At 39.0% G+C, this 23,649-nt stretch overlaps 1 protein-coding gene across 1 annotated transcript in view; it reads right to left on the bottom strand.

The window, feature by feature from the left end:
• Positions 1 to 21,506, bottom strand: part of LOC134620495 (prolactin receptor-like) — a 54,975-nt gene extending 33,469 nt beyond the window's left edge. Inside the window, exon 1 of the mRNA XM_063466677.1 lies at positions 21,269 to 21,506. The gene's annotated coding sequence lies outside the window, so the exon portion shown is untranslated. The remainder of the gene's footprint in view (positions 1 to 21,268) is intronic.
• Positions 21,507 to 23,649: the final 2,143 nt, after the last annotated feature.

The raw sequence follows: 23,649 nt of genomic DNA, 5'->3' as shown, positions 1-23,649 counted from the left end.
GGAACTCTTTGAGGAGCTCGGGAACTTTGCAGGGTCTAAATGTGGTTCCTGGCCTGGCCACCGACAATATTTCAGAAGTGGCAGTTACCTGTCAAACAACTACAAGCCTCTTCATTTCTGATTACCTGCACTGACTGTGAAGTTTATTTCTCTTTGCAAATTGTAGAAAAAACCACGAAGTTCCCCTCAGCAGGTGGATGCAGTGGCATTAGGTCTACATGAGGCTTTCACCCAGGAGTCTGAGGTTCCATCACCTCTACTACTTCTACCACCACTTGTTTGTCTTTCATCCATTTAAATTTTTCTTTCTTTAATTTTTTTCTTTGTCATGTTTTTCTTCTTCATTTTCCTAACACATTCCAAATTTCCACTCCATGTCTCCTTTTGCTCCTTTCATATCTTGTTTTTCTCATTTCATTAATGCCTACTTTCTACTTTTCCTTCATACCATATATCCATATTTTAATCTTAGTTTGTTCTTTGCTTTTTCCTTGCGTCCTTAATTTTATTCTGATCTTTTGGATCCATTTCATTTGTTTTTTTCTTACCTTCCTTCTTCCACCTATATCGTTTACACTGTTTACTTTTCCTCTTCATCTGCCCTTATGTACTTTTACTTCATTTGTTTTCACCCCATCTCCTTATTTCTTTTTATTACTTTGTTTAAATCCTTTTACCTGTCACATTCAAGCTTGCCTTCCTTCTTTCCATGTTATCCACCTCCCTCTGCCTTTCTTTTATTGCTCATAGTTGACCCTTACATGTAGCTGATTATTGCTTTAAGCTTGGACTGAATTTCTGGACCATCCTGTTGCTGACAACTGTATGGGCATGAACCTGCATTAGCAACAGGAGACATGAAACAACAGGAGAAAACAGTATAAATAAATCTGTCAGCCTGCCTCATCATGACAAGCCTGTGTGACATTGATGAAGCCACACGGGGGCTTAGGGCCTTTAAAGTCTGCTCTTATGAAGGCAAAGACGACAGAACTGACATGCAAACAGCAACAATAGCAGCAGCTCAGCTCCATCCTCCAGCGCTAAGACAACAATCACAGCGAATAATCCCCGCCTTGATCTCACAGGATTACTGCGAGGCCTTGTTGGGTTTTATCTGGCAGCCTCGGCTCACCCTGACACGCCACAAGGCGCAACACAACCGCCTCAAAAAGCACAAAAAAGAGTGTCTCGTCCTTCAGACTGACCCACGTCAGCAAACACACAAACTTCTGCTGCAGGTTTCTAATCCCTCGGCGTCCCTCACCAAACATCTGACCTACAAAAAAAGCCAAACACTTGTTTTAAAAGCTTCAGACTGCACTTCAGATTTTATGTTTATCATACCCCATGCTCTGTATTTAGGGATTTAAAGGGCTAACACTTGTGATAAAATAAGCTTTGTGTTTTTATTTTGAGGCAGTTCAGTTGCTGGCTAGGGTTTAAAAACACCACCTCGTTAGAACTTCAGTTAACATTTTTCTTTATGAGTTTTTGTGATCATTTTGCATTTTTGTGCAGTTATTTGTGTCTCTTGTGTGTCTTTTTTAAAAATCTAGAATATTTTTTGCATTGCTGTGTCAGTTTATATCACTTTGAGTCTCTCTGCGGTTATTTTGTGTCTCTTTTGCAACTTTGTGTGGCTGGTTTGCTTTAATTTTTACTCTTTGTGGTCTTTTGCCATTTAATTGTGGTTGTTTTATATATCATTGAATGTTCTTTTGTATCTCTGTGTCTTTGGCATTTTTATAGTCATTTTGTATTTCAGTGCTGTCATTTTGTGTCTATTCAGTGTCTTTTTGAAACTCCATGTTTCTTTAATCTTATTTTCATGTTGTGGTCAGTTGATATCACTGGGAGTCTCTCTGTAGCTCCTTTGCGCCTTTTGCCTGATATGTATCCCTCTAGAGTAATTTGGTGTCTCTGTGGTCTCCTTCCATTTACTTGTGGTTATTTCACATTTTTCTGAAGTCATTTTGTGCCTCTTTGTGTGCTTTTCAATTTATTTGTGGTCATTTTTGTATTTGCTGCCTAGTTCTTTGCATCTCTTAGTGTCCTCTAACAACTATTTGTGGTTATTTTATGTTTCTGTGAAATTGTTTTATCTTCTTGTGATCAGTTTATATCACTTCTCTCTGTGATCATCTTGTATCTATTTGTTCTGTGCTTGGTTTACTTTGATTTATAGCTGCTAGATGGGCTCTGAGACTTTCCAAAAAAATATTACATCTTTTGACTCAGCATCTCTGCCCTGTCTGCCACTACACACTAGTGAACTATAATTACCACTGAAAAACAAGCATCATTTCAGTTTCAATGAAAAAACGTGACGGCAAAGAGAATCCTCACGTCCACTGTGAGCTAATCAGTCACATGGATCTTTTTTTTTTATGACTAAAGCAGATTTCTTTCGATCTTCTTCATATTACTGCTGGGCAATTAGCTAACTTACAGCTTCCTGTCACACAGAAAATATCTAAAAGCCTGAGGGAAAAGTGCCAAATGAGCTCAATGCATGTGACTCTCTGAACTGGTCTTTTTCTGGCTCACTGTTTGGGGTTTAGCCCAGAGGTCCTGCACAAACTGAGGAATGTCCACTGCTCTTCATTCATGCTCCCGAACTACAGAAAAGCTCTTTAATGCTACTGCTTTGTGCTTCAAAGTAGACACCAGTTTCAAGTGAAAATAAATTATTACAAGTTACAATGTGCCATTGACTGCTAATGTGACCTTAGAGAATATCCAACTCTATTACAGAACTTGGATATCTGGGCCCTAAATTCACTGCAAAACCTGATGTTTTTCAAAGATATGGAGACGACCCTAACCCTATCAGTCAGTATTGGAGTTCAATGCTGACCAAAATTATCACAAAGGCTCATCTCACATTTGCCACTAACATCTTGATGATCCCCGAGACGTTTGGGAAAATATTCTGTGGAGCGATGAAACAAAATCTGTTTTTGGAAGGTTTGAGTCCCGTTACATCTGCATAAAACTAGCAGCATTTCATAAAAAGAACATCACTGCAACAGTCAAACATGGTGGTGGTAGTGTGATGGTCTGGGGCTGCGTTGCTGCTTCAGGGTGACTTGCTGTAATTGACTGAACCATTAATTCTGCTTTCTATCAGAAAATCCTGAAGGAGGATTTACACTGACCATCAGTGCAGTTGGGTTATGCAGCAGCACAATGATCCAAAACACACGAGCGGGTCTGGACTTAAATCCAATTGAGAGACTTTGGCATGACCTTAAACAGATACGTTAAGATTGCTTTTTTTCCTCCCTTAATAAATCAAATCATTGTTTAAAAACTACAGTTTGTATTTACTTGGCTTATCTTTATCCAAAATTAACATTTGTTTGATGAACTGAAACATGTAAGTGTGACAGATATAGATCATCATCATTATCAGGAAATAAGGCATAAATTATGAGAAACTTCTGCACAATCTGACTTCTTTTTGAAACCAGGTAATTCCCCCTTTGCTGGCTGTTAGAAACAATACAGTTCAACAGTACAGTTCTAAGGCAGTTCCTCACTGGCTCTAATGCAGGTTTGTCCAAGTGGTCTTGCTGTATCCCTGGCAAAGCTGTCACTTGACTGCTGTGGTTGGGTAAAATCAATGTCAGTCACTACGCTGTCTCTTCTTTTCAGTACTATCAATAAGTGGAAAATTAATTTTCTACTCAGCAGCCTTATGTAGGAAACATTAATTAAGTTGTTGATGGGAGACTGCAGTTGCAACACGTAATCAGTTATAGCTAAAGTTCATCTATAAAAGGTGCTATCTCTGTTATAAGCATCAGGTTACTTTGGGCAGAAGTAACCTGAGGTAGCTTGATCAAAAAGTTATGAGAATGGACCTCAAATAATCAAAACATGGTGCAAGGGTGCGTGAGATGAGGTCCTTGACTGGGGGATTGGCCAAATTTAAATCAGCTAAGGTTTGATGCTACATAAAGTTTTTTATGAACTTTATGAAGCATGTTGTAGAGTACAGCATCGCTGAAAATGAAATATTATTGCTTTGTCTGCATTTCATGTATGCCTTATTTAATGGAAATCAATGCCACAGGTGGATAAATGTGTTGGGGTTTTTTGCTGTTTTTTTTAAATCACAGTTGTAAAATGCATGGCTAAGGCTCCCATCTCTAGGCCTTGGCTAATCAGGAGCTCTGTAGTTTGATCTGCAGCTCCTCCGGCAATATTAATTGTTGGGTAATTGCATTAAAATGCTCCAAAAGGCACCAATGGCACAAACACGATTGAGAAGATAAGTTAAGTAATGCCAATTAGCGGAGACGAGGCGGAGTTAGTCGCCCTGCGTGATAGATACAGGCTTTAAAAGTTAGACAGTAAGACGCTGTGAATGTGGATTGTAGTAAAAAAACAACAACATGTACCTCTGAGAGAAGGAAATCACTCTACATCTAGTAGTTCATTTACCATTCGTAAGTTGAGAGAAAGACTCTGCAACACGAGACAAACTCATGGACTGTGGAGTCGAGTGCATAATATGACCACTGTTATCGTATTTAAGGGAAAAAATAATTGTGTATTTTCCCCAGAACATGATGTTGACCTTAAAATATGAAATCTAATTATGTTTCTGAAGAATTCAGCGCAAGAGCATGTGGAGGCTCTGTGCATGATTGGTTTAATGACCACTCATGTGGTAGTTATGATCCAGTTATACATTTAAAAAGTTTCCTGGACAGGGGGAATCGAAATCAGATTATCTTGGTTCTGTTGTAAAAAATAGACACCAAAACACTATTTATCAATTTAGGAAGTTAAGTCGTTAGCTCACCCTCTGACATTAACATACATAACAGATCACAACTGGGCAGCTGTAAGTGAGAGATGTCTGGTGGTGCGAAACACGATTATAGTGGTTCGACAATTTAGTGCCAAACAGGTGGAGGTGTTGTTGCTGGAATGCTTGTTTCATAACATGGGTCACACTATTTGAATTCTGAACCTTTGTACTTTTAGACTGTTCCAAATGCACCAGCAGCTAGAAATTTGTGCTAGAGAATAAAGGAGTGAAATTCTACATCAGTAAGTGAAATATTTTTGAGTAATTCAAAGGAAGCATCAAAACAAATTGTGGTTCAACAATGTGTGGTGAGTAAAGTCAATCCTAAATCCTTTCGAATGCGTGCAACAGCTAAAATGGAGCAAAAGCTTCTTGGATTGTCTGTTAGTATAATTAACCTCAATCAAGCACAGAGCAAGCCATATTAATTGTCAGATAATTGCATTAACATGCTCCAAAAGGAACCAACAGCACACACATGGTTGAGAAGATAAGTTAAGTAATGCCAATTAGCAGAGACAAAACCCAGTGGATGGCTATCGACTTAGTTGGCACCGAACCTGCTATTTGAAGTGCCCCGAATTATAGACTTTATAAACAAAAACGACTGATTTTTTTATAAAAGTGCAAAACCTGTAAATTTGTTGAAAAGAATTTCACATTTGTTGTAAAAACAAGAAAAACAAGAAACAGACTGTAAACATGTTCAATTTACCTGAAAGTGTGCCATTTTAATATGGAAGTCTGTGAAACTCTAGGTTCTGTAGACTCCCATGGTGATGTCAACTTATATAGTACCATACTGTGCAAAAAGTCTTGAGCAAGAAAAATGGATCCTGTGATTTACCGAAACATACATGCATACATGGAAATAATGTATATAAAATCAAAACAGAGTTTGACTTTTACTATCCAGGTATGATTTTACTGCATTGGCAGTGTTTGGGATCAATGTCATACTAAAATTGAAGCCATTCCTAATCAGATGGTATTGCATGGTGAATCAAGATGTGATGGTACATCTCTGTGTTCTTAATTCAATCATTTGTTTAACCATGAACCATGACAGAGCCTCCACCATGTTTTACTGATGGCTGTAGACACTCACTGTACTTCTTTCCTGAACTTCTCCCTACATACTGACAATGATTTAAGCCAAAAAACTTCAAATCTGAATTCATCACTTCATCAGAACTGTTGCCACTGATTTACAGTGCAGTTCTTGTTCTATTTTAATACCTCAGCTTTTCTCCCTGTCTCCCTTCATTAAGAATGGCTTCTTGACAGCCACTCTTCCACTGAGACCATTTCAGATAAGGCTTCAATGAACCGTAGATGATCAACTGAAGACCCAGAGGCATCTCTCAGGTCCTGTGTCAGGTCTTTGCTGGATTTTTTCCTGTTTTTTGAGGACATGACTTTCAGATACTGCCCATCTGCTGTATATAGTTCTTCTCCTGTTCTCCACTCACCTACATTTTTAAGGACACATTATACCAAGTTGGCAGCTAATGACTCAATTTGTTGGCACAAAATTATTGTGCCTTCCTGTCAAACATAGTTATCTTTGGCATTTTTCATAGACTCAACTAAGAGAATGGGTACAATGATTTTTGTAACAAGACCTGGTTCTTTGCCAAGCTGAGCACTATTTTTAGTTGCCAAGTAAACATGTGGATAACTAATGTCAGAGAACTTAGTTAGGATAATCAATTTACAATACTATGATCTAAGATATCATTGATCACTGATCATTGATATCATTTCCACAACATAATACAATTACTGCTTTGAGCCTGTAATCATGTCCACTCTAAGAAAGCAAAACATCCATATTTTGGTCTGTAGTTTTTATGCTGGCAGTTAAATTGAAAAACTTTTACCAGGAGTTTCCCAAAATATTTTAATATAAAAATTCCAAAAGACTGCTCCCGTTTCACCCAGCTGTTCTGGTCTCCTGCAGCTGATACTGTTTAATGGAGATTTGGGGGGAAAAAACGACTTGTACAATAGCCAGTGCTAGCACGTGTCTCTTCCGCTTTATAACAAGACGACCAATATCATAAGAAACCCATTCTTTCCAGCTTTTTAGATCTGTACCCGAACACGTGCCTTTGGGAAAAATAAATGACCACAGATAATAAATGAGCCCTCAAGCTGTTGAGAACATTAAACAGCACACAGAACACAAACAGAAAGGCAATCGCAGAGTCAGCAGCCGCTCCACAGTAGCTCTGCTGTCACAAAAATGAAAGATTTCCCTTAGATAGCTGAAAACAAGACTCGGTTTCCCGGTTTCTGTGGAGACAGGCTGTTTACCAAAACAACTGATGATACACGTATATGACCCATGCCCCTTGTCATGGAATTTGAAATATAAACACATGAACTTTCATTCCAGTATTGCATTTAATCACTAATTGATCACTTCCATGGGGAAGAAATACATCGCATCACCAATGATTTATAATCTTCTGAAAGTCACTGTTATTGAGCTAACTCCAATTTTGTTGAGCGTCCAGTGGATGTATTCACATTCAAACAGCCTGGAAAATCACACTTTAGAGCAAAACTTGACTTGTGACATTAAAAATGCAAAACTTAGGCAAGCTTATTTTGAAGGCCCCCTATGAACGCTCTTCTTAAAGCAAAGACTTTTATGAGTGTTGATTGGAAAGCTTGGTTTACTTGTGCATATGGACATCTTAGAAAGAAGAATTTAATGAGGCTCGGCCAACAAGAACAGGAAAAGATGACCTTAAATGAGACATATTCATGTTCACCTCTATGCACTTCTACATATTCTCTCCTCTGGACCGGGGCCACAGACACAGAAAGAGAGCAGATAAGTGTGACTTATATGAAAATCTGAAGTCTGAAAGTTAACTATTATAAACCTAAACCTGCATTCATTTCCCCCCTAAACTACCCCTAAATACCTACAGAGTAAAGCCTCATTTCAAGGTAAAGAACAAAGCTTGAGAGTCTGTCATTCAAGACAATCAGGTGTAAATGCAGGTGGAGCAGGCACCGATATGCAAACAGGTGATCAGCAGCATGGCAGCAAAAGAGGAAGAGGAAATCAGAGAAGAATCAGAGGAGAAGAGCATGTGCCACGTCTTCCTCTCCATCTTTGCTTTCTTATCAAATCGAACTTGATATTTCCATTTCCAAACACTGCAATCTTCATACTGCACAAACAACTGCAGTGATACACATGCAGGAAACAGGAAACCAGCTCAGAGCAGAGCTGTGAGTCAGCCCTCTAAAGTAACTTTGCTTGTTTGCACTCACACATATTGAGCGGTGAGATCCCAGGCAGTGAAAGCAGTCATTCCCTCGGGCTGCAGGTGCTAAAAACTAAAGGACCTGCTGGTCCACTCATCATTGAATTCTTCCTAATACCCAATTTGTCTCAGGCAAAGATGTTAGAGCCCAGTTGTTGATCATTTAATAAGCTTTTATTTATTAGTTTATTAATTAAATACTGAATCAGAATTTCTCTAAATACTACAAAAAACTGAAATGTAACGTGTCCAAAGCATTACTGAAAACAAAACAGGAATTCAAAAGTGACAAACAACACAGAACCATGGGACTGTGACAAAAGCAGCTTGAATAGTATTCCCTGTGTGAGATTTACCAATGGGATGTGTTGAAGAGAATCAGCTGATGTGGGCAGGCACTGAGATCAGCTGATCTGAAGAGGATTAAGGTTGAGCTTCACTCTGTTGACATTCTGAACTTTATGCTCAATTTGTAGGATGAAACTGCTTCATTTGTTACTCTGGTTACACGTGTTACAGGGATGTGTAGAAGGATATGCGCTCCGCATATGTGTGTATGTATACACACTGAAGTCAGGTGTCATTTCCTTTCTTTAGTTATTTTGTTGTCATATCTTAATAAAGATGTAAATAAACAGAGAGAGAATAATAAAAAGTGAGCGTCTATTAGCAGATTCCGAGGACGAGCGGCTTATCTGAAAGTTTTCTCAGAAGGGAAAACAAGGCTAAATACCAAGAACCGGCATTTCACAGTGAATTATGGAGAAAAAAATTGCTTTTAACATAATTCACTCAACTATTATTCACTGTACTTGACTAAATCCCAGTCAGAGGCAATAAAGAGAAAGAGAATAATAACACAAGAGGTCTGCTGGCTTATCGCAAAGATCATAATTATAATTATCTGAACATTTTTATCTTCAGTTTAACATCATTTTATTTGGCATAATGATTATTTAATTTAATAAGGTTGATGTATTTAAAAACACATCCTTCCTGGGAATTTGCATGAAATTCAGGTATAATTTGAATGATGAATTAAAGAAAAACGAAGGTGGATGGGGATAAAAAGGTCAGGCTAACAGGTGTTTTTGACTCTGAAGGGGCCTTTACTGTAGGGGGCTTGCAGTGGCAGCAAACTAGAGACTCAGGTAGCAGCAGGAGAAACAAAGGGAGCACCGTCAAAAGTTGACAACCATCACCTATGGCAATGCTCCACTCACGGAGAACCATATGTAACAGGTTTCCATACAGAAACTTTCTTCTAGATCAGGGATGTCAAACTCATTTTACATTGGGAACCATATGCAGCGCACTTTGATCCTAACTGGTGAAACTCCCCTTTCTGTCAGTGTAAAGTAGTTAAACTGCAATCCCTGAGATATCTTGGCAGTAGAAAAACAAGTGCAATTTCAATAGTATGGCTCAGTTTTATGATATGATAATGAAAAGCTGCTGTAATAAATGAAATAAATGTGTCAGCGCGACTCTTTGGGCTTAAATTGTAAGACATAAATGTGAAAAATTACTGAAAGACTTGTTGTAGCTCATTGCCTAGACATCCCTGTTATTATAAATCAGAACTTTCCTGTTGTTTGCTTATTTGTCTCTTACTTTTATTACTGTAGTATGAATGACTGTGGGTGAGGAGGACAAGCTGTAATTTGTATCAAAATACAGTTAAAAGTCTAAAATTTATGTCTTTTTTCCAAAGCTGTCCAGTAGGAAAGATTGGAGTCTTTGGCAGGCTAATTTTGAGAATTTTGAGAGCTTTGTGGTTAAAAAAGAATATATTTTTTTTAATCCTGATTATCTCGCTTTCAGTTTCATTAGAAGGGAAAATCGTTAGTGAAATTAAAGACCCGATTACTCACCCAGTCTTAAGGGGATCAAATGCAGAGTGAAACATGCTGGTGGGAAGATTAAAGTCAAATAGACTCTATTATTCCTCTGGTTTGCATCTTTGCGAGGAATGATTCAAAATGCAATGGGATAATGAGCCCAAACACGCCTCAAAGCTTTGAAGACCAAAGAAGATCAAAGGAGTGCTGACTCCACGGTCACCTGACCCCGACCTGGCATTGTCATGAAGACTGAAAAAGATAATTCTCCTTACGTGGCAAGTTGCTATGTGTTTCTCATCCTCTCATTCTGATGACATGCAGGTATGGAGCCAGTGAGACACAAAAAAACACAAAAAAACAATTAAATGTTTCCATGCTGCTGTGTCTGTGCAAGCCTGTGATTGTGAGCTTATAAAAGTGGTCAGGGGCTGCAGCAGACATTCAAAAAGCCATTAAAATAAACCTTATCTCCTACTTTAAAAGAATAGGGCTACTGCATCTGCTGCTGCTTCGTCACAGCGCTGCGCTCCCCACAGGCGAGGCGCTGACCTTTAAAAATTAAGTTTCTAATTACATCCAAACACACAAGCAGGAAAATATGGGCTGAATAGACGTGTAGTGACTTTAAAGAAGGGAGCACAAGTTTATGTATCACTGTGCCATCCAGTTTATCAAACATGACAAAGGCACAAAAGCATGATGACTTTTAAAGAGCAACAAAAGCCCAACAAAGGAGGTGGGTGGTAGTGTGGGTGGTAGGGGGGGTTGTAGTAGGCGGGCATCTACCGACCACACACTGGTGAAATTCTGCCCCCTGTTGGTGATGGTTTTAGTTAAAACCTCAGAGAAAGTAAAGCCTTCGTCCTCCCCACTGCTGTTGCCCTCGTGGTCGGTGGTTCACGCCACAAGTGACATCACATCCCCTGGCACAAACCACATTTTGGTGTGTTTTCAGCAGATCGTGCATCTCTTGATTTTTATAACAAGTGCAATATAAGTTCAAAGTCAGGTTGCTCTTCACTGTTTCAGTGATATATCCACACAGAAGCTCTGATATATCCCTCTAATTAAAGAGAGGAAAATCCTGCAACAGCTTAAAAAGATGAGACTTTTAGGAAAAAGTCTGCCATATTGGGTGCTATACAACCAATGGTGACGAAGGAAAAATGTGTCTTTCCCAATCAGTCGGTGGGTGTTTGCTGAAGGCTGCTGCCTGTCGTTAGGTAAAATCGTCTTGCAAAGAGGTGCTGAGTTTGCCAGTAATTTACAAGGAAGATGCCGACTTGTGTGCAAACACTTACTTACTGCTTACTAATCATCAAGAAGTACTAAAACTCAAAAAGTAGTAGTAGGAAACTGGAAACAGAGAACGCCCATAATGAATGTTTTATCAAACACGTTTCAAAAGACTCAGCTTTTAATTTGAAGTCTGTATTTCCAGTTTGTGTTTCAGCTGATCAGCAATCTCAAGGAGTTTCTTGCTAACTGGCCCAGGAATGACATTTTACCTAGCAACCATGATTATGAGGTGATCCTGGACCAGTCTGTAGGCCTGTGTGACCAGGGCCTTCTTCACTTGATCCTATACTGTCACCAAAGTTGTGTACACGTTAACAACACTGCTAGCATAATGGACAGGTTTTTTGCCAGGGCTCCCACACAAATGCAGACTTTGAAGCATCGCAACATCATGAAGATTTTCTTGTAAAACAAAGGAGGGGCTAGCAAAAGAAGATTGGGAACCACTGATATAGAGGCTTCAAAATAATTGCCAAGAGGTGTTACCAAGATGGTTGCCAAGCGTTGAGAGTTTGTTCCAGAAAGACTTTAATTGTGCTCCATATTTTTCACCCTTTTGAGAGCTGCTTCCTTATATATTTGTTTTTCAGTTCTGGATTCGTGTACATTTCATTTACAGCTTAATCAGAGTAACATGACTTGTTTCTTTCCAGCCTGACATGTGTATGTGTGTGTGTTGTGAGTGTGTTTGTGTGTGTAAGCGATACAAGCTTTACTTAAGAGGCCAAAGGTCAGCCTGCGAGTGCTTTTTCTTATTTTTTTTTTTTTGTAAACAGCTTTTTTTCCACAGCGTATGGGATTAGCTGGCTGCCTTATGTTGAACTCAGACCGAGACAGAAAATCCTCAAATCACTGACCCGCTCCGACAATCAAGTGTAAATTCTTCAAAACACAAGCGCACGGGCCACGATGAAAACGTCTGGCTTTAATGCCGGCTGTCACTTTTCTGCTCGCTGATCTGCAGACCACGCTGGAGTGAACAGACACCAGAGGCTGAACAGCCTGCAAATGACAGCTGCTCAAGCACTAATGCCAACCCTTCAACAGCCAAAGAAGAGACCTGAAAGTCCTCCCAGGATTCAACTTGTGTTCACATCCCTGTAAAGTACAAGAACATGTTTCTGTCACTCTGTGACCACGGTTCTAACTGTCATGTGCAGTGATAAGTCTTATCTGGAGGATGTATGCTGCTCTGTGGTTTCCATTTCCCACCAAACCATCACAGTGCCTTGGGCAACGCACAAAGGAAATATAGATCTGAATGGACAGGGGCGTTCGATCCACAGGAACTCACATGTTATGTTTGGTGTTCAGCGTTATATAATCCTGCATGTCCATGTTGACCCAATCCCACAGCAATCTTTGATGAACACAGCCAGAAAATTGGAGTCTGCTTGAAACAGCTTGAATCTGAGCTGAGAGCCTTAAACACAGTGTGTGCTCTCGTGATTTTGTTGTTTCCCCACGCAGGATTCAGAAGTCTTAAACTTATTTAGGTAAAGTTAATAACTGAAAAAGGTAATAACACAACTTAAATCAACAAATCTGAATACTTCATGACTCTACTATAAATTTCAGGGCACTGAAAGTTGGGCACAGTCCAGTTTTCTGGAAGCAGAACAGTCCTCTAAAATACTTTTAAAGTGAACCTGCATTGCTTTTAAATAACGAGGTCAGTGACTGTACAACTAATCCCTGTGAGCCAAATGCTCAGGCTTTAGGCTGCTGTTTGTTCTAATGTCACAGAGAGTGGGTATCCCTGATGTGGCCATCTTTTGCCATATCAGAACTGCCTGCTGGTCAAACTTTCACTTTAATAGTGTCAGCCAATCAGAAGAAGTGCCTCAAAGAGGAAAGAGCTAAAACAGGTTGTTTCAGACAGAGAATGAGCGGAAGACAGCATCTGAGTTTGGATGACAGATCTGGCATACTTTCAGGTTCTTTAGATGCTCAAAATTAAATCTTTCTTCCTTCTTCTTGAGGCTGGTTGGGATCTATTGTGGAAAAGAGTTTGGTTTTTTTCAATATTTCATTTTCAAACTGCAAATAACACATAGCTACTTCAGTAGGGTCCATCAATAATACATTTAGAGGTGGAAAGGAACAGAATAGGTGCCCTTTGTCAGGCTATGGTTGCCAGTTGGGAGAATAACCTTGCAGTTCAGGTAAGTCTGTGGTTCAGCTTCATATGTCCATCTTAATGTACGGATCATTAAATAGTGTAAAAGGTGATTAGATCAGTGATCAAAGAAAAAAGCTAACTGGTGGAGTCACTGTTAGGACAGATCAAGGCTCTTAAACTCCTAAAATCCACATTGCCTTTTAGCCACTTGCTAAAAAAATCATGTTAAATAAAATGTATCAATTTACTTTCTAAAAAATATACCCTTTGTGCTGTGAGAAAAATCGAGAGTGCGCCTTATAATCCTGTGCGCAGTATGTATGAATTCTGGTTGTGCTTACTGACCTCTAACCAATGTTCCCTCTAAGCTGCGCACGTGCGCAATTGCGCACTGCTGGCACGGTCTCTGCGCACAGAAAATCTGCGTTGCGCACAAAAAAAATCTAACCTGAATTGAAATTAAAATTAATACTTCAACAATCCTGTTTTGCAGTGTTAGTCAGTGAGTGACTGGCTGCTCCCATATGGGATTAGAACGATGCCACCTTATCCCATAGTCCAGCCAATAATGCGTATATACGCAGCCAATCAACGTCGTTGACAGGCTATGACAGCGTTCTTATGTGCCGACACCGGTGTTTAAGCTGGCAAAGCGGCGTGGCTGATGTGGAGTGAAGCCACGTTAACGACAACGTGTACAACCATTGGAGATGTGAGCAGGACAGACGGAACAATTGACGGAAAAAGTGTGGACTTTATACCAGTTTTTAAATTGTGTTGATAGGCCATGTAAAACCAGAGTTGTGATAAAAAAAAATATGCAATGTTTGGTTTTCTTCCTGAATACTGTCGTTGTTTATATTTACTGCGGGAAGAAACGGTAAAAACGGCGTTTTATAAGGAAAACGCTCGAAAGCACTCTACGCCTGTGAGCAAAAACAAACCCCACCTCTCTCTCCCTTTCCTATTGGTCGAAAAAAGTACCATGTCGACCAATCCAAAAATGATATGGCAACGTGGCATCTAGTTGTTAAGAAACGGGGGGAAGTTTTAAGAGTGACGGCGGTGTTTTGAGATGTGAGAGATTTGAGACGTTTAGCGCAAATCTTGTGTAGTTAGTGTGTAGTGTAGTCAATAGTTTTGTTGTGTGTGTCAGAACAGTGAGGCGACTATTGAACGTTACAGGTGTTACAGGGGTGATACATCTCCTGTTGTCAGGCCTGCAGGTATCAGGCTGTTGTTCTCCTTTATCTCATAGTGGACAGAAATTATTTTTTGGAGTGGCACAAATAATTTGTGTGGCATCAGATTTGATGCAGAACAGCTGATTGTTCTGTAAATAGTTTGAAATGTTTATTTAAAAATCCCTTGGCTGTATTAAAAAAATAGCTGCAAAAAACTTTGTTATTTGCCAAACTGAGTTACTTTTTTGAAGACGTAACTATATAATTTCTTGCCCAACATTGGTCATTATATACTATATTTTGCAGACAGAGAGTTACAGGACTCTCTCCCAGACCACAGACTCATAATCATAATACAAGTCAGAGCTTTAGAAAAAAAAAAGAAAGTTGTGTTTTCGAAATAGGAGTTCAAGTTATTTTTTACTTCCAATAGTGTTAACATACTACACAGGCCAATGACTAGATTTTTTTTTTTTAATTTTCATTGTAAGTGGGCTAAAGCAGTTAATTAAAAGTAGTCTAACATAAATGTAAACGCTGTAATTTGATTATTTTAATAAACCATGTAACTTGGATGGATTAGATGCCGGTGTGACCACAGTGCACACGTCTGATGTCGCTCACAGTGGTCCAAGGGATCGCTCAGGGAGTTTGTGTGTTCGCTCAGACACGTGAAAAATTAGAGGGAACATTGCCTCTAACCGATTTTATGTGGTACACAGCGCTCAAAAATCTGTCAAAAAATGTTTTTTTGACAGATTTTGCAAGAAGATTTTGGTACGACTTTGGTAAGCTACGAAGCCGCACTGCTTGATGGATTGTCGGAGTATTATGGCTACCGTAGTCAGGAGCCTTGCGGACTCGGAGTAATCTGGGTCCAAAACTCCGTCCCCTTCAGGTCCCAAAGCCAAACGAACTCACTGAGAGTTAAAAACTGTCTAAATTCTTTCATCTTTAATAAAATGATAAGTGTTGCTGCTTTACCAGGTGTAACAATGCAGTTTAATATCCAGGCATCCATGAAAACATAATTTATTAAATTTAACCGACTTAGAAGTTAGCAGGAAGTTAGCTCGCTAGTTTCCACCTAAACATGATATAGCATGTTCTGACTGAGAGATTTCTGAAAAAAATAAAACTTACAGCTCTGCTATCACTTCCAGCATAAATGAAGACAGAAAACCAAACAGCAGTGACTTTTGTAGGGTTACTGAAGTTGGGCAAGCTGGTATATAATGATGTGCTATGTGATCGCTAGCGACACAGCTATGTTAGCATAACATAAACACAGTGAAGCTGGAGGATGAATGCTAACTTTTTTCCACTTGATAAAAGTTAACGTGAGGGTTCCTGATGGTTAGAGACAAATGCAATCACATGGCAGGATGGTGTAAACGGACCAAACTTCAGTCAGGAGAACAACTGAGATAATCCATCCACAATGCGAGGTTAGTCATTAATATACTGCAACAAAATGGGAATAGAGCAACTGCAAGAGAATTCAACATTAATGAATCAATGGTATGGAAGTGGAGGAAGCAAGAAGAATAAGCTGACTAAAGCTTGACTTATCTGACTGTTTTGTTTCACTTAATGCGCCTTATAATCCAGTGCGCCTTATGGTCCGAAAAATATGGTAATATACCACACAGTATCATAAGCCTGGTAATCATTATTATAATTAGGGCTTTGCCAAATAATACCATCCTCTTATATACCAGTATAAATTCTTACATGGCACACTGTGTCACATTTTAAGATCAGTAATATGGCAACACCAAGTCTGTAGCTTCCCTAGCATACATAACAACAAGCTCAGTCATGGATAAGAGTGAGAGCCACGTGTGAGCCTCCATTGACGGTTTAGTAGGAAAAAAAGGGAACTATTAAAACAATCTCGAATAAAACTCAATACTTGAGCAGAAAACTGCTCCCACTAAAGGTGGAAACAACAAACCTGTTTCACCACTTCACAAGCAAATAGCCATCAACGAGCAGAACCAGGCCACAAAAAACGAGACGCTAGCAGCTGGTGATCTGCTTCCCAAATGTAAACGAATTACTAAGGAGAGTGGCGCCAGAGAGTACTTGCTAGCTGTACTCTATATGACCACGAGAGTAAATACTGGATGGAAATTACTGACATGGTCACATGGTGGAAAAGCAGAGCTTTAATTAGTGCTTGCATGCAAGGTAACACGGTTAAGTTACTCTATTTTGAAAAAAAAGCCCCTCATTTTGTTTCCGCTAATTAATGCTGGTATCGTTTTTCACTACCATCAGAAGTATCACTATTGCAAATTTCCTCGTAATATTGTGACATCATTTTGAAGCAACATTACACAGCACATTTGTCATCATTATATGTGATTATTAACATTGTTTACTTACACCACGCACTTTATTTCAAGTAGACCTGGTTTTGGAACAGCTCTTAATATCTTCTGAAACTTTCTTTCGCTAGTTTTATTTTGTAATTTTTTTCTTTTACATTCAATTTCTTTTCAGATAAACGGAAACTCTATTTTTACAAACAGCAACATTACCACCGTCCAGGACACCAATTCAGAGTCCTTGCAATTCTAGACTATCATTTCCTGATGGTGTAGCAAAGTGCATTATATTATATGCAGCTGTTTTGATGTCAGTAACAACAATTATAGTGACTACAGTGGTATTTATGAATTTCAGTCAAAGCTTGTGTGGTGGCAGGGCTCATGAATAGTCATTAATAGGCATGGGTCACTTGCTGTGCCTGACCTCCTAACATTTTCCTGTTAAACACAAAACTAAAATGCCTTCATGATCATAATTTAAACAAATTAATATTAAGGTAGGTGGATGCCATTCTTGTGTCCTATGTGAATTTTAGCCGATTTGCCAAATAGTTTAAGGTGCTAACTCTAACTCTACCCCTAACAGGTTTCAGGTCACCTAGTGCATAAAAACCAGAGGAAGTGGGAAAAAATGGATGGATGGATAAAATATCAGCAGCACAGCCCAAAGTCCAGTTAGTGGATCATGTATTTTCACCCATCACAGCAGAGGAAAGTCATTGAGTTTGATTATGCAGATAGCAGCCTAGCAGATCATTCCAGCTGGGATCAATAAGTTAACTTGGTATAAACGTTAGAGGTCAGACACTATGGGATGTTTCCGTTATTTTGTCAGAGTTCTGCTCTACTTAAATCAATACTGATTTTTATCTGGCGTCCATTTTAATACATTCATGTATTGGTGTCGCCGTGACCTTTTCATTCTCTTGAAAGCATTCAATCTGCAAATCAAATGGAGGATTTCACTGTGGAGCAAAGCAATTTCTGAATAAAAACAGGTACAGGACAACACTGACCCAAATGTAGATGGCGCAAAAACTACGGAAAAAAAGCTGCACACTTGATTAGATCTCCCAAAACTTTGAAAACCTGAAAATCTTTTCCATCATTGCCTTTGATGTCCTCAGCAGATTGGGATTCATCAACAACTTGGAGTCACTTCTGACCAAGACGTGTCTTTAACTCACAAACTAACCAAATCTGTAGACCTTGCTCTTTCCATTTGTGCAGTATTGTTAAACATCCTGTCTCAGAGTGATGTTGAAAAACTAGTTCATCTATTTTGCTTCTTTGAGGCCAAGTGGTCTATTATCCCAACAGAGCACTATTTCTGCATTGAAGATTAGACTTACAACTTTCCTTCTTGATAAAGCTTACAGTTAGGGCTGGATCAGGTGACCGTGAGCCATCCTTTAGTTAAGCTGCTATAGGCTCAGGCTGCTTGGGGACTTCCAAAACACAGTCCTGCTTAAATGTGATGATCTGATTGTTAGGGTTCTCTCTCCAGCATTGTAGCACCTTATCTTACTGTATCAAACTGAGACAACAGCTGTTGTGACTAAAAATACAGTAAATGAAAGAAAATGAAAAGACCTAATTTACAGTTAGGTCTGCAGCAATGTCAACCTCAAATGCAACATGAAATGCTCAACTTGTGTTTTTTTTATGTAGTGGCTTTATATGCTCAGTGTTTCTGAAGTGATGAGCAAACAGAAGACAGAGAAACAGAGGAAATAATCATTAAATAAGGTTAATGATCATCACCCTCTCTCTGACTTCAGCTGGACTCACTGAAAACAACTTGGTTGCTCTGGTCTGAATCATATTAATCTAACAGATTCCAAATTGTTCTTATAAAGTCTTCCTCAAACACTAATATTACCTACGGAGCTCCACAGTTTTCTGTAGTAGGTTCGATATCTTTCATGTTATACATGCTTCTTGTTCACAATATCATTAGAAAGCATTTCCAGGTATGTGCAGATGGTACCCAGTGACTACAAATCAGTTAGTTAGAGTGCAGACACGTCTGAAAGGCAACAATGTAAGGATTAAACAAAAATAGAAATGCTCAATCTGTGTGTTTTACTGACTTTATAAATGCTGTAAATGCCCTCTGTTCCCATACTTGAGCTGCATTTAGAAGTTTCAGTTAGAGAAGATAACAAGATCTACTTTCTCCTGACTTTAAAAGCCCACTTTATGCAGACAAAAGTTTTCAGAGAAGAAGAAGGTGGCGATGTGATTAAACATTTGCAACGAGGACAAAGGAGAAAAGAACAGAATTGTTCACTGTGTTTGAACGAAACTGCGCCCAGACCTTCGTCCTTGCAAATCCCTGTGCACAGTTGTCTCTTAATGCAGGAACTGAACTGATCTTGAACAAGCCTCAGAAAACATCCTGTTTATGGCTCATTGTTGTGGGAGTGGCTGAATGTATGCTTGCTGCCATTCTTATCTGTTATAACACATGGGGTCATGAGGGCGAAGGGGTTTACTAGGCAGAGATGAGCTCACACAGAGCTGGGTGTCTGCAGAAAAATCTTAAAAGCATCGATTTCACGTTCTGAAATGTCACTCTTGTTTTCTCCCCTGCTCCAGGATCTGACCTTAATTATTACATCTTTCCAAGGTCCAAGTCACAGTTAATGGTTATCTAAGAATTAATGCAGCATTAATACACTAAGAAAGCCAAATGTTCAGTTCATTAGACTAAACAAACAAACAGTAAAGCAACAAAGTGCCACATTTTAGAAGCTGGAATGATGATCAGATGATTTTAGGTTACATTAATTGACTCTTTCAGCTAAAATTCAGGGAATTTCCTGAGCCCTGAATAGCTGCTTGTTGGTGACACCAGCACAGCTGACCGGCATCTACTGAAGGCAATGAGTTCGTCTTATTTTATTTAACAGAAATATTTGGGGGTTTTCCTATTATTCCTGAAGTATTTATGTACAAAATGTCTATAAAGCTTGAGTAAATGAACCCCAACTTGGATTAAATGCTTACAGATTTAATTTTATTACAGCGCTGCTTATTTTCCTTTACCTCTGCCTGAAACCTTACTCTCCAATAGCACATAAATACAGGCACTTCCTAGGTCATATAGGGCCCAATTTGATCACAAGAAGGTCAGATTTCTCATTAAATTATTCATAAAACGGTGGAACATCCTGACGTCTTTAAAAAAATAAGTGCGTTTTTCAATAATGTGTCAACGTCTTTCCACATTCAGTGACACAGCTGTCATTACATGCACTACACGATTACAGATCAAAGAGGAAAGATACACAGCCTTTGCTTTATTGAAACTAAACACAAGTATTTCACATCTTTTATTTGAAACAACTTACATCATCCTAGAAATAATCTTAACTTTCCAGATGTTTTCACTGTGATGACGCACCGCTGCCATCACCACAGCAGGTGTTGTGTCGTATGGATAATGTCTGTAATTAATGACTCCACTGCAATTTTCACACTTTGTGAGGTCACCCAGTGGCCCAGATTGAACACAGGTTTGACACTCCTGCTGTACATAGACAATGGTTTTCATTGATATCTCTCATATTTTTGGATGGTTTTTTGATCAAGAAGCAGACATGATATTTGAACCATGTGGTATCACAAAAGGTCAAACTTCAAACCACACTGAGAGATATTTAAAATGGGCAGAAAACAACAATTTTAAGTCAGAGCACTTAATTAAAGTAACCTGTATTAAAAGAGAATTAAAATAATAACTAAAGTAAAGTGAATGCTCAGCCCCCATCCTCAATATCCTGAACTCGATAAGTGCTTAAGAAACTTCACGGATCTTTTTTTTTTTCTTTTCTTGTCCTACATCTGCTTCTGCATCGATTATTTTTGGGGGGAAAACTTAAATTTGACCATTTGTCTTCTCAAACAGGGACTTACAAAACACACAGGAGCAGGTGTACAGACATACTGAAAGGTGTACATGTGCTCCTCAGGCAGCAGTTTCACTGTCAGGTGTAAAGAAATTTTAAAAAGAAAAGTATTCATATCAAATGTCAGTAGATAAACATGTTCACTCCAACACACAGAATAGCATCAGTTTTAAGGGTAACTTACAATAGTTACTATATTTTCGATGGATTCAAGGTGTGTGTGTGTGTGTGTGTTGGGGGGGGGGGGGGGGGGGCGTGAGTGAGCAAACTGTGGTAAAAATCTCCTATTTGGGTTGTGCATAAAATAAATAAGCAGTAATAAACAGTTGTGTGATTCTTCAGACAGTTCACGCATTTTCTTTCCGCTTTACATGAAGTTTGTAAACTGGGATCTTCTTGTTAACCTTACAAACTGGCGCACTTGACCTGCAGATTAAAAAGCAGGAATCCGTCTTACCTGGAGTAAGCCTCTTTAACGCCTCCTGTGGCGCGATTCCTCAAACATAAACCCACGCGGGGAGCAGGAACCGGCCGGTGGCCCGTCGATTGAGCAGATAGTGGGGATGAAGTCCGTACGAAGAGTCGGGAGCTGTCCTAACAGCTGCTGCTGCTGTTGCTCGGTGCTGATGTGCTGTCCGCGGAGCGAATGCGCCTTTCACCACCCTGTCACAGTATTTCTGTCCCCCTCCCCTCCATAAGGAGCTTTTCCTCCACCTGATCCCGCGTCATTAGCCAAACACCAGCTGGAGCTCTGGACTCCCCCACCCATCTCTACTGAACCACCTCCTCGTCTCCATTGCGCTCTGCTCCGAGGAGCAATGTGTGGAAGACAGTTAGTGCCAAAATAGAAATACAACGTGTGCGCTAAATGAAGCAATTTAAACAAAAAGAAAAAGGTAACATTTTTAAATAATAGATAAATAAATAATAGAGCCAGTTTGTTTATATGAAGAAGTCGCAGTTTTAAGAGAAAGGAAATTTATAAATGACTAAATAAGGGTTGGGTTTTTTTTGGGGGGGGGGGGGGTTGCATTTTTTTTTTAATCTGAATCTTTAAAACTCTAAAAGATGGCGATGGCCACTGTGACATGTGACCTGGCTTCTGTAGCCTAGGTGACCTCTAATGCAAATTGGCCTGGCAATCCAGCCCACTGGAAGGTTTTGGAAAACTGGCTTTTAATTATATTTTCAAAGGTTTTACAACTTGAAGACCTCCCCCACCCCCTGTGAAATTGACACCGGTGAAATTAAATAATGGAGAAACAATGGAATGAGATTTTTTTTTTTTTTCAGTGTCTACAACAGAAATTATTTTGCTTTCTTTTGGACAATAAGCTACCAGAAGTTGTTTTCTGTAATTTTACACATTTATTTCTTACATTTAAGCCCATGAAGTCGTGTTGACAGATTTCTGTCAGTTAGCAGCGCTTCTTTAAGGTGTAGAAATATTCAAACATATATATATTGTCACCCCTGCTCTAATGTATTTACTACCAGCTCAGTCAGCTCCATTCTTCAGTTTCACTGGCAGTCACTTCAGTGGCTCTCCTGGAAGCAGGGACACATTTCTCTTGGTTCCCACCCACTTCCCATTGCTGGTGCTTATTGTGCCGTACTTTCAGAATGTCTTGGATCTCCGTATTAATCAGTATATTCTGGTTATACCTCATATTAATGTCTATGTTACCACAATGTGTACATATCTTTCTGGGAAGCTGCATGTCAGGCTACTTCATAGGTTTAACAAAGTACTCAAGTGTAACATCCTGTTTGGAAATGAGCGCCAATGAGTCAGGATGTCCTGTCGTAAATTCTTACACGGTCAACCTGGATTAATTAGCAGAAGAAAATGAATGAAAAACTGAAGGATGTAAACTATGTTAAATTTTTGATACTGTATTGATAAAAAAAGCAAAATAAAATGTGTTGGGTTTTTTTGTTTGCTTGCAGCATTTATGAACATAATGTTCACGGGACAAGCAGATTGTTGTGATTTTAAGTCATTATGGTCAGAAACAACTGAAGAAAAAGGTAAAGGTCTGCCCACTATTTGGTTCCAGATGACTTCTGGTGCATTTAAAAGAAATCCAAGAATTACAATGAAACAAATAAATGAAAATAAATAAAACCTATATTATTAATAATTAATAAAAAGTCAAATGACATTATAAACTTAATTCAATTCCAGTTTATTTGTATAACACCAAATCACAGCTACACCCTGCAGAATTAAGGAGAAAACACCAAAAATCAGACAGCCCCTCTGTGAGCAAGCATTAGGTGACAGTGGGAAGGAAGAACTCCCTTTTAACAGAAAGAAACTTCCAGCAGAACCAGGCTCATCTGACACAACCAAAGCAATGATGTCTTGGAGTGTTTGTTACAAGCCTCGCCCAAATGATGAAAGAATAAAAATACTAATCCCAAAACATTACAAAATAAAAGAAAATACCATCAAAATAAAAGTCCAGTATTCATTGTCACTATTTCACTTATTTCAGATTTCCAGACTTTAGTGGAGCCACATTATACATCTGAGGGATAAAAAACTATATATATTTTCACAAATATTTGAATTTTATAGACTTTTCTTCATCTTGATTTTAAAAAAGAGGCTTAGATAAAGCTACCTACAAAGGTTAAGGGATGAGTCTACAAGCCAAATGGTTGGAAACCACTTGTTTAATCATACTAGTGCACAATCAGTGTTGGGGAGTAACGGAATACATGTACCGCCGTTGCGTATTTAAAATACAAAATATGAGTAACTGTATTCCGTTACAGTTACCGTTTAAAAAGGTGGTATTTAGAATACAGTTACTTTGTTGAAATAAATGG

The sequence above is a fragment of the Pelmatolapia mariae genome, linkage group LG23 (assembly GCF_036321145.2).
Source record: "Pelmatolapia mariae isolate MD_Pm_ZW linkage group LG23, Pm_UMD_F_2, whole genome shotgun sequence".
Lineage (NCBI taxonomy): Eukaryota > Metazoa > Chordata > Actinopteri > Cichliformes > Cichlidae > Pelmatolapia > Pelmatolapia mariae.
This window is presented reverse-complemented; position numbering and strand designations above follow the sequence as displayed.